Source organism: Macaca fascicularis, chromosome 16 (genome assembly GCF_037993035.2).
Source record: "Macaca fascicularis isolate 582-1 chromosome 16, T2T-MFA8v1.1".
Classification (NCBI taxonomy): domain Eukaryota; kingdom Metazoa; phylum Chordata; class Mammalia; order Primates; family Cercopithecidae; genus Macaca; species Macaca fascicularis.
Window position 1 is genome coordinate 6,994,342 of NC_088390.1, and position 14,896 is coordinate 7,009,237.

At 39.5% G+C, this 14,896-nt stretch overlaps 1 long non-coding RNA gene across 1 annotated transcript; it reads right to left on the minus strand.

The window, feature by feature from the left end:
• Window positions 1–566: 566 nt before the first annotated feature.
• Window positions 567–11,167, minus strand: LOC141408752 (uncharacterized). Its single transcript, XR_012425195.1, has 3 exons — window positions 11,092–11,167; window positions 1,831–1,940; window positions 567–879 (listed from the first exon to the last, which is right to left on the minus strand). It is a non-coding gene; the product is annotated as an uncharacterized lncRNA (long non-coding RNA).
• Between the last annotated feature and the right edge of the window lie 3,729 nt (window positions 11,168–14,896).

Genomic DNA, 14,896 nt, shown 5'->3' on the forward strand with positions numbered 1-14,896 from the left:
ATCTTGTTTATCTTTGCTTTCCTATTTTTCATCTCTGTGTCTTCTTGGGCGATTTCCTCAAGTTTATCTTCCAACTCTTCTGTTACATTTTTCAGGTCCACTCTTTGCTTTAATTTTTAAGGGCCCTTTTTTCTTCTCTTAAAATGTATCGACCGGGCGCAGTGGCTCAAGCCTGTAATCCCAGCACTTTGGGAGGCCGAGACGGGCGGATCACGAGGTCAGGACATCAAGGCCATCCTGGCTAACACAGTGAAACCCCGTCTCTACTAAAAAATACAAAAAACTAGCCGGGTGTGGTGGCGGGTGCCTGTAGTCCCAGCTACTCGGGAGGCTGAGGCAGGAGAATGGCCTGAACTCGGGAGGCGGAGCTTGCAGTGAGCTGAGATCCGGCCACTGCACTCCAGCCTAGGTGACAGAGCGAGACTCCATCTCAAAAAAAAAAAAAAAAAAAAAAGTATCATGATCTTATTCTGCTCTTATAACACGGGTATAATCTATTCTGTACCTTTCCAAGTATATGAATAGTAGACTTTTAAAGTTTTTATATCCTTGTTTATTCTATGGGGTTGTTTTGTTTTTCTTTACTTTTGTTTTGGGCTTTATAGTCAAGGTCTGAAGCAGCATCTGATTCTTCTTTGAAGAACTGCTACCTCCCATATTCTCAATCCATGTGAGTGAATTGCATCATTTGCTAATTCTTTCAACTTAAATAAGAAACTTGTGATCCCCCTACACTTCAGCTCTGAAAAACTCTCCTACTCTGTTTCAGGGGAGGTAAATTCAGATTTTAGTTCTGGCCTCTCTCCCATTGCAATAGCTTTGAATAAAGACTTCCTTGCCTACTTGATTTTATCCTGTGCAATTTTTGCGTTGACATCTCTATGCAAAAAAAAGAAAGAAAGAAACTTGCTTTAGTTTGGATGTTTGTCCCCTTCAAATCCCATGTTGAAATTTGATACCTAATGTTGAAGGTGGGGCCCAATGGGAGGTATTCGGGTTATGGGGGTGGGTCCCTCATCAGCAAATTAGTGTCTTCCCTCAAGGGTAAGTTCTTCTTCTATTCATTACCAGGAGAACTGATTGTTAAAAAGAGCCTGGCATCGCCTCCACACCTTGCTTCCTCTCTCGCCATGTGATCTCCGCACATGCTGGCTTCCCTTCACCTTCCACCATTAGTAGAAGCAGCCTGAGGCTCTCACCTGATGCAGATGCCAGTGCCATGCTTCTTGTAAAGCCTACAGAACCATGAGCCAAATCGGCCTCTTTTCTTTAGAAATTACCCAGCCTCAGGTATGCCTTTATAGCAACACTAAATGGACTAAGCCAATAATTAACCTGCCTGACCTTCAGTTTCTTCATCCATACAATGAGGGTGGATATGGCATCTGTTTCAGTAGGATTGCCAAGAGAATTTAGTGAAATAATACAGAGGACACAGATTATGTGTTCTTTTCTGGCTTAGGAAGGTTAAATTGCTTAAAGTTACACATCAAATCCTGGGACTTAGACTCATAATCTGACACATAGTCAATACCAATCAATTTCAGCTATCATTATTATGACATAGTTCAAATGGGACTCACACCTCCTCTCAGTTAAAGAGAGGAGTACATGAGCCAGACCTGGCCAATGAGATTCAGCCCTAGGATTTTTGCTAGAATGATTTGAAAGGAAATTCTCTTGTCCTGTTAGATTATTAAATTGGTAAAGCATAATCCCAGAGCTGCCGGTAGCTCTCTTTAACTATGCTTTTAGAGAGTCTATCTGAAAGTAAAGCCAAACCAAGAGATGGAAACAGATTACTGAGGATGAGGCTGGATGCAGTCTTACCTGAAGACATTTTGACACTGGACTTTCCAGTATTATGAATCAATATCTTCCTTTTCTTTCTCTTAAGCCATTTTTAGTTGAGTTTTCATTACTTGCAATAGAAAGAATCCCTTGTAATACAAAAAAAACACTGTTTTGAAACTATGTATTTCACTGACTATAACATTATCATATATTCATGTTATTAAAACTATTCTTCAACATTATTTTGTGTCTGGTATTTTATTTTATGAAGTCCATATTAGTGGACAGATACATTGTTATTAATTTTCAATATTATAAATAACACTGAAATGAATATCCTCATAGCCAAATTTTTGTGAATATCATGATTGCTTCCTGAAAATAAATTCCTAGAGGTGGAACTTCTGGGTTAAAAGTTGCATGAAATATTAAGAGTTTTGTTATATATAGTAAAACTGACCCCTTGAAAGGTGATACCAATTTTTGGTTTCACACCAGAAACATATAAGAATGCCTATTTTCTCCATCCATTGCCTATAGTTGGTAGTATTTCTCTTAAAATCTCCACCAAGTTAGTAACCTATGCACAAAAATGGTACCTCACTTTACTTCATATTTATTTATTGAGTTATCTACCGTGCATAGATTTTTCATTAATTTGTGCTAGATTCAATTTGTTACTATTTTATTTAGGAATCCTGCATCTATATTCTGAAATTGGTTCTTCTGGTACTCTAAGTGCTCAGGCTTTTTTCTGGTTTTATACAATAAATTTTAAACATAGAGGTTTGAAGATGGAAAACCTGGGTTCGAGTCTGAATTCCACAATACGATGCGGAACCTTGGGCGATTTAATTTTCCTAACCCTGAAGAAGAGTAACGCAGTGCAAAGTGAGCCATTAAACCCCCGCAGAACCTGGAAAGGCTCAGCCCTGGGAGGTTCAGGGTGGAAAGGTGAGCCCCAGAGCCAAAATCAAGGGGGTGCTTAACAGCGTGTCACAGAGGATCAACCGCCAAATCCCCTCCTACCCCACACATGCAGGTGAAAAAACTGTTGTGTATACTGACTGTGGTCGTGGTTACATGAATCTATACATGTGTTAAAATGTGTAGAACTGTATACCAAAAAGCTAATTTTACTATATGATAATTTTTAAAAATTTTTTAACAGGCATAAAAAAAAAAGAATACCAAAGGAAGGCTAGGGAGGTGTTAGATTTTAATAGAGACAAGAGACATGTCAATCAAATACAATACGTGACCCTGGATTTGAACCTGGATTCAAGGCACCTGATTTTATTTATTTATTTATTTATTTACTGATATAGAGTTGCTCTGTCACCCAGGATGGAGTGCAATGGTGCACTCTCTGTACACTGCAACCTCTGCCTCCCAGGTTCAAGCAATTCTCCTGCCTCAGCCTCCCGAGTATCTGGGACTACAGGTGCACGCCACCACGTCCGGCTAATTTTTGTATTTTTAGTAGAGATGGGGTTTCACCATGCTGATCAGGCTGGATGCGAACTCCTGGCTCTCAAGTGATCTGCCCGCCTGAGCCTCCCAAAGGGCTGGGATCACAGGCGTGAGCCACCACACTTGGCCCAAAGTAACTAATTTTAAAAAGACATTTTTAAACACTAGTGAAAATATAAATGCATACTATTAAATGATATCATGGTATTATATATTATGATATGATAAATGATATGGTAGTTATGTATGAAGGCTATGTATTTTTAAAGTCCTTATCAATTAAAGACACATACTAAAATATTCAAAGGTGAAATGACATGATGTCTGGGATTTGCTTAAAAATACTCCAGAATATATATATATATATATACATATAGTAAATACATGGAGTATAACAGAATAAGAGTGAGATTTTTTTCTCTTTATTCACTGCTGTGTCTTCAGTTTCTACAAGTTTGGGGGTATGTGGTAGACACTTAACAAATATTAGTTGAATGAATTAGTTGAATGAATTCATCTTATTGCCTGTCTCACAAACTGTGACTGTACATACCTTTACTGATATCTCTATCTCTTAGCTCAACTATCACTCCTGACTTCTCCCATGTACAGTACTGCAAATGCTCATTGATGAATCCATGTCTAAAATCCTGCTCAGATAAAAGGAAAAGCCTTCGCTGGTAAAGTTCAATAAGCAGAGTCATCACAAGTTTTCCATTTTCTTTCATAGTTTTCACTGTACATATGAGCCCATGATAATCTGGCCCCTGATCAACTTTGCAATTACACACTCCCACTGTCCCCTTCCGTGAAACCTACATCCAAGTCCCACAAAAAACTTACTGTCCGTCACAAGCACCTTGATATATTAAATTTCTGTGCCTTTGTACCTGGAGTTCCCTCTGCTTAGGATGCTCTTTTCTCTTTATACATCTAGTAGTGAGTTCTGTTCATTCTTCAAAATTCAGTCCAGGAGTGAAATCAGTAACAGGGCAGAACAGGATGTTCCAGCTCTCATCCCCCCATAGAAACACCAGTTAAGGCAGGCAGTGACAGATAAGAATCATTATGTGGGAGGCCTGGAGTCTGGCTGAGGTTCCAGCACCCCACTGGAGCAAATCAACCCAAGAGTGGAAGCATCGAAAAGGGTAAGAAGTGCAGTTCCACTTTACCTGCATCAGCTCTCCGCCAAGGAGGCACAGCTTGTGCTGAGAGAAGCTCCTTTGGCCTTCAATCGCTCCACAGGGGAAGGTAAAAGTATAGTGAACACCTGGCTAACCTAGACTTGAAGAACATTGCCCAGGAGGCTCACTTCTGTCTCCCTGCCCAGAATGCAGATGATCAGCATGACTGATCATCTAGGAACAGGGAGAAGGGAATGGAGTGCACAGCAACCAGCATATGGTTTCAACAACCAACCACAGATTCTGCCAACTAGCTCACAGACTCCAGCAGGAGACCTGCCCACAAATCCCACCAGATGACTCACCCGAGTATCCTCCACCCAATGAGTCTACACAACCTGCATGCCCCACCCCACCATGTATGGGGTCCAACACACCACTGTGCATGACCCACATTAACTGCTGCTGAGAGAACATGAACATTAACAACAGGCATGGATCTTAGCAGCTGGCTCAACTATGCTGGACTTGTGGGAAAACATCAGGCAAACTAATATACATATCGTAGAAATCCCAAAAGGACCAGAGAAAGAGAAATGGAAGGAAAGCTTATTTTAAAATATAATGACAGAAAACTTTCCAAATCTGTAAAGAAAAAAAAAAAAAAAAACCAGATCCATTAAGCCCAAAGAACTCCATATACATTGAGAATAAAGAGGTCTTCACCAAGATGCATTATAATCAAATAGTCAAAAATCAAAGACAAAGAGATAACTTTTTTCCTTTTGTTTTATTTATTTTTTATCTCCTCAAATTCCTTTTACCGGAGAATTTTTAAAGCAGCAAAAGAAAAACAACTCAACACATACAAAGAAATCTCCATAAGACTATTAGTGGGTGGGTTTCTCACCAAAAACCCTGCAGACCAAGATAGAGTGGAATGATATACTCAAAGTGTTGAAAGAAAAAAAACTGCCAACCAAAAACATACCCAGCAAAGCCATCCTTCAAAAAGGAAAGAAAGACAAAGACCTTCCCAGACAAACCAAAACTGAGGAAGTTCATCACCCCAGACTTGCCTTACAAGAAATATGAAAGGGAGACCTTCAAGTTCAAATGAAAGGAACATGTATCAGCAACATGAAAACATATACTCACTGATAAAGGTAAGTATAGTCAAACTCACAATTCTCTAATACCATGATGATGGTATATAGTTGGATACACAATATAAAAAGCCGTAAATTGTGATATAAATAATAAAAATGTGAGGGGAGAAGTAAAAGTGTATAGTCTTTGTATGTAATAAAAATTAAGTTGTTATCAGTTTAAAATAGACTATTATAACTATAAGATGTTTTATGTAAGCCTCATGGTAATCACAAAATAAAAAATCCTATAGTAGATACGCAAAAGATAAAAAAAAAAAAAAAAAAGAATCAAAGCATACCACCACAAACAATAATAATAAAGCCACAAAGGAAGACAACAAGAGAGGAAGAAAGGAACTACAATTAACAAAATAGCAATAGTAAGTCCTTACCTATCAATTATTACTTTAATGTATATAGACTAAATTCTCTCATCAAGAGGCATAGAGTGGATAAATGGAATTTATTTATTTATTTATCTATTTATTTTTTTTGAGATGGAGTCTCGCTCTCTCACCCAGGCTAGAGTGCAGTGACCTGATCTTGGCTCACTGCAACCTCTGCCTCCGGGGTTCATGCCATTCTCCCGCCTCAGCCTCCTGAGTAGCTGGGATTACATGCACCCACCACCATGTCCAGCTAATTTTTGTATTTTTAGTAGAGATGGGGTTTCACCATCTTGGCCAGGCTGGTCTTGAACTCCTGACCTTATGATCCACCTGCCTCGGCCTCCCAAAGTGCTGGGATTACAGGTGCGAGCCACCGCACCTGGCCGATAAATGGATTTTCAAAAATAAGACCCAACTATATGCTGTCTACAAGAGACTCACTTTTGATCTAAGGACACAAATAGCCCAAAAGTGAATGGATGAAAAACATATCCCATAAAAATGATAACCAAAAGAGAGCAAAGGTGGCTATACTTACATGAGACAAAATAGACTTCAAGTCAAAAACTGTCATAAGAGACAAAGAAGGTCATTATATATACTAACAAAAGGGTCAATTCATCAGGAAGACATAAAACAGCAATACATAGTAGAAGAAATCAATACCCCCACTCAACAATGGATGGATCATCCAGACAGAAAATAAATAAGGAAACAGTGGAATTAAACACTAGATACCAAATAGATCCAATGAACATATATGTGACATTCTATCCAACAGAAGCAAAATACACATTCTTCTTAAGTCCACATGGAACATTCTCCAGGATAGATCACATGTTAAATAACAAAATAAGTCTTAACGAATTTACGAAGATTGAAATCATATGAAATACCTTTTCCAATCACAATGAAATGAAACTAGAAATAATAGGAGGAAAATTGGAAAACTCACAAATATGCAGAAATTAAGCAACACACTCCTGAAAAACCAATGGGTCAAAGAAGAAATTTAAAGAAAAGACAAAAATATCTTGTGACAAACAAAACCAAAAAAAAAAAAAAAAACCACCAAAATGGGATGTATGGGATGCAACAAAAGCAGTTATTGCAGGGAAGTTCACAGCAACAAGTGATTACATTAATAAAAGAAAAGATCTCACATAAACAACCTAAAGTTACACCCCAAAGGAATATAAAAATAAGAGCAAAGCCCAAAGTTAGCAAAAGGAATAATAAAATTTAGACCAGAAATAAATTGAGACTAGAAAAACAATAAAAAGAAATCAATGAAACAAAGAGTTGTGTTTTTGAAAAACACAAAATTGACAAACCTTTAACTAAACTAAGAAAGAGATGAGATGTAAATAAAATTATAACTGAAGGATGAGTCATTCCAACTGATATGATGAAAATACAAAGGATCATAAGAGGTTACTGTGACCAATTATACACCAACAAATTGGGTAGCATGAAAAAATGGATAAATTCAGCCAGGCGTGGTGGCTTACGCCTGTAATCCCAGCACTTTGGGAGGCCAAGGTGGGCAGATCACGAGGTCAGGAGATCAAGACCATCCTGGCTAACACGGTAAAACTCCGTCTCTACTAAAAATACAAAAACAAAAATTAGCCAGGCACGGTGGCAGGTGCCTGTAGTCCCAGCTACTCGGGAGGCTGAGGCGGGAGAATGGCGTGAACCCAGGAGGCGTAGCTTGCGGTGAGCTGAGATTGCACCACTGCACTCCAGCCTGGGTGACAGAGCAAGACTTCATCTCAAAAAAAAAAAAAAAAGAGGATAAATTCTCAGAACTTACAACCTACAAAAACTAAGTCAGGAGAAATACAAAATCTAAACAGAGTACTAACAAAGACTAGATGGCTTCACTGGTGAATTCTACAAACCTTTAAAGAAGAATTAATGCCAATCCTTCTCAATTTTTTCCAAAAATTAAAGAGGAGGGAACACTTCTAAACTCTTTCTACAAGACCAGCATTACCCTGATCCCAAAGCCAGATAAGAACACTACAAGAAAAGAAAAATACAAGACAATATCCCCGATAAACACAAATGCAAAAATCCTCAATAAAATACTAGCAAACAAAATTCAACAACACATTAAAAGAATAATACACTATGATCAAGTTAGATTTATTCCTGGAATGTGAAAATGGTTCAAAATACACAAATCAATAAATGTGATTCATTACATTAACAGAATGAAGGGTAAAAATGATCATCTTAATAGATGCAGAAAAGTATCTGACAAAACTTAAAATCTTTTCATGATAAAATCTCTCAACAAATTAGGTACTGAACAATGTAACACAACATAATAAGGCCATACATGACAAGCCCACAGCTAGCATCATACTCAACAGTGAAAGTCAAAAGTTTGCCTCTAAGACCGGGAACAAGACAAGGATATCCATTCTCACCACTTCTATTCAACATAGTACTAGAAGTCCTAGCCAGAGCAATTAGGCAAGAAAAAGAACGAAATGGCATCCAAATAGAAAAGGAAGAAGTTAAATGGTCTCATTTGCTAACATGATCTTATATGTAGAAAACCCTAAAGATTCCACCAAAGAAACTGCTAAAACTAATAAATGAATTCAGTAAAGTTGCAGGATACAAAAATCAACCTACAAATATCAGTAGCATTTCTATACCCTGACAATGAACTATCCAAAAGAGAAATTAAGATAACAATCCCATCTGCAATAATATCAAGAAGAATCAAATACTTAGGAATAAATTTAAATAAGGAGGTGAAAGACGTGTACACTGAAAACTATAAAACATTAATGAAATACATTGGAAAGTCACAAATAATTGGAAAGATATCTGCAGGACAGTTTTTGGGGGGAGGGAGTCTTGCACTGACTTAGTTCTTCCCCGTTTATTGCTTGTAGTTCCTAAGAATAACTATAAAATGTGCTGGGAATTTGCCATCGTGAGATAAGGAGTTGGCCAGAATAGCCCAGGCTCTATTCCAGTCCACCCTAGAAATAAGATGCCCTTCAATGATTTAGCCCAGTATGTCATATATCCCAGGGTATTAAAAAAAAGCCAGCCAGGTGCGGTGGCTCACACCTGTAATCCCAGCACTTTGGGAGGCCAGGAGTTCGAGACCAGCCTGGGCAACAGGGCAAAACCCCATCTTTACTAAAAATACAAAAATTAACCAGGCCTGATGGCACACTCCTGTAGTCCCAGCTATACAGGAGGCTGAGGCAGGAGAACCTCTTGAACCCAGGATGCCGAGGTTGCCGTGAGCCAAGATCGTGCCACTGCACTCCAGTCTGGGCAACACAGTGAGACCCTGTCTCAAAAAAAAAAAAAAAAAGCCAGGCCGGGCGCGGTGGCTCAAGCCTGTAATCCCAGCACTTTGGGAGGCCGAGACGGGCGGATCACGAGGTCAGGAGATCGAGACCATCCTGGCTGACACGGTGAAACCCCGTCTCTACTAAAAAATACAAAAAACTAGCCGGGCAAGGTGGCGGGCACCTGTAGTCCCAGCTACTCGGGAGGCTGAGGCAGGAGAATGGCATGAACCCGGGAGGCGGAGCTTGCAGTGAGCTGAGATCCGGCCACTGCACTCCAGCCTGGGCGGTAGAGTGAGACTCCGTCTCAAAAAAAAAAAAAAAAAAAAAAGCCAGGGTAGGCTGCTTTTCTTGAGAAGGTCCCTCAGCTGCAATGCAGGTGGAGCATGCACATGTGACATTCCATCCACCACAAGCAGCTTTCCAGAGACTCGGGGAATGCTTGCAGTGAACACTGGGCTTCTGTTGTCCCTTGCTGCCTATCTGTAGGTAATAAATCCACTATATTTAATTTGTTGCATATGAGTGTGTTCAGTCTTGCTGGACTCAGGGAAGTTAGTAATCAGTGAACAGTAAACCTATTCCACAAAATTCCATGTCCATGAGTAGGAAAAATCAATATTGTTAAAATGTATCTACTACCCAAAGCGATCTAAAGATTCGCTGCAACCCCTTTCAAAATTCCAATGGCATTTTTCACTGAAATAGAAGAAAAAAAAAATCCTAAAACTTGTATTGAGCTACAAAAGACCTCTAATATCTAAAGAAATTGTGAGCAAAAACAAAAGAGCTGAACACAAACATTAAAAAAAGAAACTAGACCTCATTTATACCATACACAAAAGTCAACTCAAAATAGATTAAAGACTTAAATGTAAGACCTGAAATCATAAAAATGTTAGAAGAAAACATACAGGAAAGCTCTATGACATTGGTTTTGACAATAATTTGAGGGGTCCATCAAAATCCATATCCATTTTCGGACATGGTACCAAAAGCACAAGCAACAAAAGCAAAAAATAAATAAGATTATATCAAACTAAAAAGTTTCTACACAGCAAAGAAAACAATCAACAAAATGAAAAGGCAACCATAGAATGGGAGAAAACGTTTGCATACCATGTATCTGATAAGGGGTTAATATTCCAAATGTATAAGGAACTCATACAACTCAACAGCAAAAAAAAAACAAAAACCTGATTTTAAAGTAGGCAAAATACCTGAACAAACATTTTTCCAAAGGAGACATACAAATGTCCAACAGGTATATAAAAGGGTGCTGAACATCAGTCATCATCAAGGAAATGCAAATCAAAATCACAATGAGACCTAATCTCACACCTGTTAGCATGAGTATTATCAAAAATTCAAAAATAACAAGTGTCGGCTGGGCGCGGTGGCTCACGCCTGTAATCCTAGCACTTTGGGAGACCGAGACGGGCGGATCACGAGGTCAGGAGATCAAGACCATCCTGGCTAATGCGGTGAAACCCCGTTTCTACTAAAAATACCAAAAAAAAAATTAGCCGGGCGAGGCGGCGGGCGCCTGTAGTCCCAGCTACTCGGGAAGCTAAGGCAGGAGAATGACGTGAACCCGGGAGGCGGAGCTTGCAGTGAGCCGAGATCGCGCCACTGCACTCCAGCCTGGGCGATAGAGCAAGACTCCGTTTCAAAAAATAAAATAAAATAAATAACAAGTGTCGGTGAGGATGTGGAGAAAAGGGAACTTTTATACATTGTTGGTGGAAATATATATCGGTACAACTCATGGAAAATAGTGTGGTGGTTCCTCAAAAAATTAAAAATAGAAATACCATATGATTCAGCAACTCACTTCTGGGTATATATCTGAAGGAAACCAATCAGTATCTCTGGATATGTGCATTCCACGATCACTGCAGCATTCTCTGCAATATTCAAGGTGTGAAAACAAATGTCCATTGATGGATGAATAGACAACAAAATTGTGGCATATATATATACACACATATATATATGATGGGATATTATTCAGCATTTTTAAAAAGGAAATGATTCCATTTGTGACCATCGTATAGACCTAGAGGGCACTATTTTAAGTTAAATAAGGCAAGCACCATCTAAAATGGTCAAATTCAGACCGGGCACAGTGGCTCACGCCTGCAATCCCAGCACTTTGGGAGGACGAGGCGGGCAGATTACCTGAGGTCAGGAGATCGAGACCAGCCTGGCCAACATGGTGAAACCCTGTCTCTACTAAAAACACAAAGATTGGCTGGGCATGGTGGCGGGTGCCTGTAATCCCAGCTACTCGGGAAGCTGAGGCAGGAGAATCGCTTGAACCCGGGAGGCAGAGGTTGCAGTGAGCCAAGATTGTGCCATTGCACTCCAGCCTGGGCAACAGAGTGAGACTGTGTCTCAATAAAAAAACAAGGGATGCAGGGAGGGGAAAATGAGGAGGTGGTAATTACAGGGTACAAAACTTCAATTATGCAAGATAAATAAGTTCTGGAAATCTACTATGCGGCATACTTCCGGTAGCTAACAATGCTATATTTTGTACTTAAAATTGCTAAAAGAGTAGATTTTATGTTAAATGTTCTTGCCAAAAAAAAAAAAAAAGCATCACACATCATCATCATCATCATCATTATCACAGACGGGGACAGGAGGAAACTTTGGGAGATGACGATGGGTTTGTCGTGTTGGTTTCCCAGGAATATATTTATCGGCAAATTCATTGATACGTGATCATTAAATAGGAATAGCTTTTCATATCAATCATATCTCAATAAAAGTGGTTTTAGGCCGGGCGCGGTGGCTCAAGCCTGTAATCCCAGCACTTTGGGAGGCCGAGACGGGCGGATCACAAGGTCAGGAGATCGAGACCATCCTGGCTAACATGGTGAAACCCCGTCTCTACTAAAAATACAAAAAACTAGCCGGGCGTGGTGGCGGCGCCTGTAGTCCCAGCTACTCGGGAGGCTGAGGCAGGAGAATGGCGTAAACCCGGGAGGCGGAGCTTGCAGTGAGCTGAGATCCGGCCACTGCACTCCAGCCTGGGCGACAGAGCGAGACTCCGTCTCAAAAAAAATAAATAAATAAAATAAAAGTGGTTTTAAACTTTTTTTTTAAGACTTCATTATTAACTTCTCATTGAAAACTCTCCTGACTCTTCCAATCTCTGTGCTCCTAGGCTTCAGTCAGGATTCTTCTTTTGTTTCTTTTTTTCTTTTTCTTTTTTTTTTTTTTTTTTTTGAGACAGAGTTTTGCTCTTGTTGCTAGCCCAGGCTGGAGCGCAATAGAGCGATCTCGGCTCACCACAACCTCCACCTCCCAGTCCCAGGTTCAAGCGATTCTCCTGCCTCAGCCTCCCGAGCAGCTGGGATTACAGGCATGCGCCACCACCCCCGGCTAGTTTTGTATTTTTAGTAGAGATGGGGTTTCTCCATGTTGGTCAGGCTGGTCTCAAACTCCCGACCTCAGGTGATCTGCCCGCCTCAGCCTCCCAAAGTGCTGGGGATTACAGGCATGACCCAGCACTCACACCGGACCCAGGCCATGCCAGTCAGGATTCTTACACACTTTATTTTTGTTGTTACTGCAAGGCTTCTTTTCCCAGTAGACAGTGGGTCATAATAATAATACTTGTTATCATACACTAAACCAGTGCTTACTAGTTACTATTCCAATCATTTCATTCGTATTGACCTTTAATTTTCGCAAATATCATTCAATGTAGGTACTTTTTTTCACAATTTACAAATGAAGCAACTGAGGCACAAAGATGAAATAGCTTTCCTAAGGTGACACATCTAGTAATAACAGAGACAGAATTGCAAACACAGGTCGTCTGGATCTGTGGTCTGCGCTCTTAACCACTATCCTACGCAGAACAGCCTCTCCACACAAAGTGCTGGGTGCTTGGCTGCAACCTCTGCTGAACGTCATTTTAAGGTTTGCCAAATGTATTTGTCTAAAGAATGCATTTGGCCAGGCACGGTGGCTCACGCCTATAATCCCAGCACTTTGGGAGGCCGAGGCGGGCAGATCACCTGAGGTCAGGAGTTCAAGACCAGCCTGGCCAACATGGTGAAACCCTGTCTCTACAAAAATACAAAAATTAGCCAGGCATGATGGTGCGTGCCTGTAATCCCAGCTACTCAAGAGGCTGAGGTGGGAGAATTGCTTGAAACCGGGAGGTGGAGGTTGCAGTGAGCTGAGATCACACCATTACACCCTAGCCTGGGCAACGGAGCAAGACTCCATCTCAAAAAAAAAAAAAAAAAAAAAAGATATCAATTCTTCCTCGGTTGATCTAGGCATCAATAAAAATCAAAACCTCAGACAGCTATTTTATAGAAGGGGACAAGCAGAATCTTAAGTTTAAATAGAAAAGCAAAAGATCTAGAACATCCAAAATAATCTAGAAAAATAAGAACAAAGTTGGAAGACTTATACTATCTGACTTTCAAGACTTAGCTAACTATAAAGCTAGCTCAGTAATAGATATTAATATATGAAACAGTAATATATATTATTAGCAAGAGTATTGGCATCAGGATAGACATATAGATCAATGGGACAGAGTCCAGAAATAGACCTACATGTATATAATTAATTGATTTTCAACAAAGGTATAAAGATAATAGAGGATAATCTTCACAAAAGGTGCTGGAATAATCAGATATCCATATGCAAAACAATGGCGCTCAACATCTCACACCATGTAAAAATAATTCAAAATAAATAACAAACCTCAGTATATGAATGGAAGCTATAAAACTTTATTTTTTTTTTATTTATTTATTTTTGAGACAGAGTCTCACCCTCTCACCCAGGCTGGAGTGCAATGGTGCGATCTCAGCTCACTGCATTCTCCTTCTCCTGGGTTCAAATGATTCTCCTGCCTCAGCCTCCCGAGTAGCTGGGATTACAGGCACCCGCCACCATGCCCAGCTAATTTTTGTATTTTTAGTAGAGACGGGGTTTCACCATGTTGGCCAGGCTGGTCTCAAATTCCTGACCTCATGCCTCAGCCTCCCAAAGCTATAAACCTTTTAGACAAAAAACATAGGAGAGAAATGTGACTTTGGCTCAACCCAAGTTTTCTTAAATAAGACACAAAAATACAAGCTACCAAAGAAAAAAAAAGAACTTCATCAAAATTTAAAACTTGTTATCTTCAAAAGACACAGTTAAGACAATGGAAATTTCAAGTCCAACAAAGCTTTCTTTTTTAAAAGAGAGCAAAAACTCAAGGCACTGACTGAGAGAAAAAAAAAATTGTAAAACATATATCTAATAAAAGATGGTATTCAGAATATATAAAGAACTTCTACAACTTCATAACAAGAAGACAGCCCAATAAAAAAAAAAATGAGGACAAATTTGTTAACAGACACTTTACTGAATAAGCTATATGAACAGCAAATAGGTACATGAAAAGATGTCCAACTTCATCACTCACCAGAGAAACGCAAATTAAAACTAGAATGACTAAAACTTAAAAGACTATTAAAACCAAACATTGGGGAGGTTTGTAGAGCAAGTGGAACATCGCTGGTAGGAAAGTAAAATGGTACAACAGCTGTGAAAAAGAGTCTGACAATTTCTCATAAAGTTACACACACAATTACCACATGACTCAGCAATTCCAC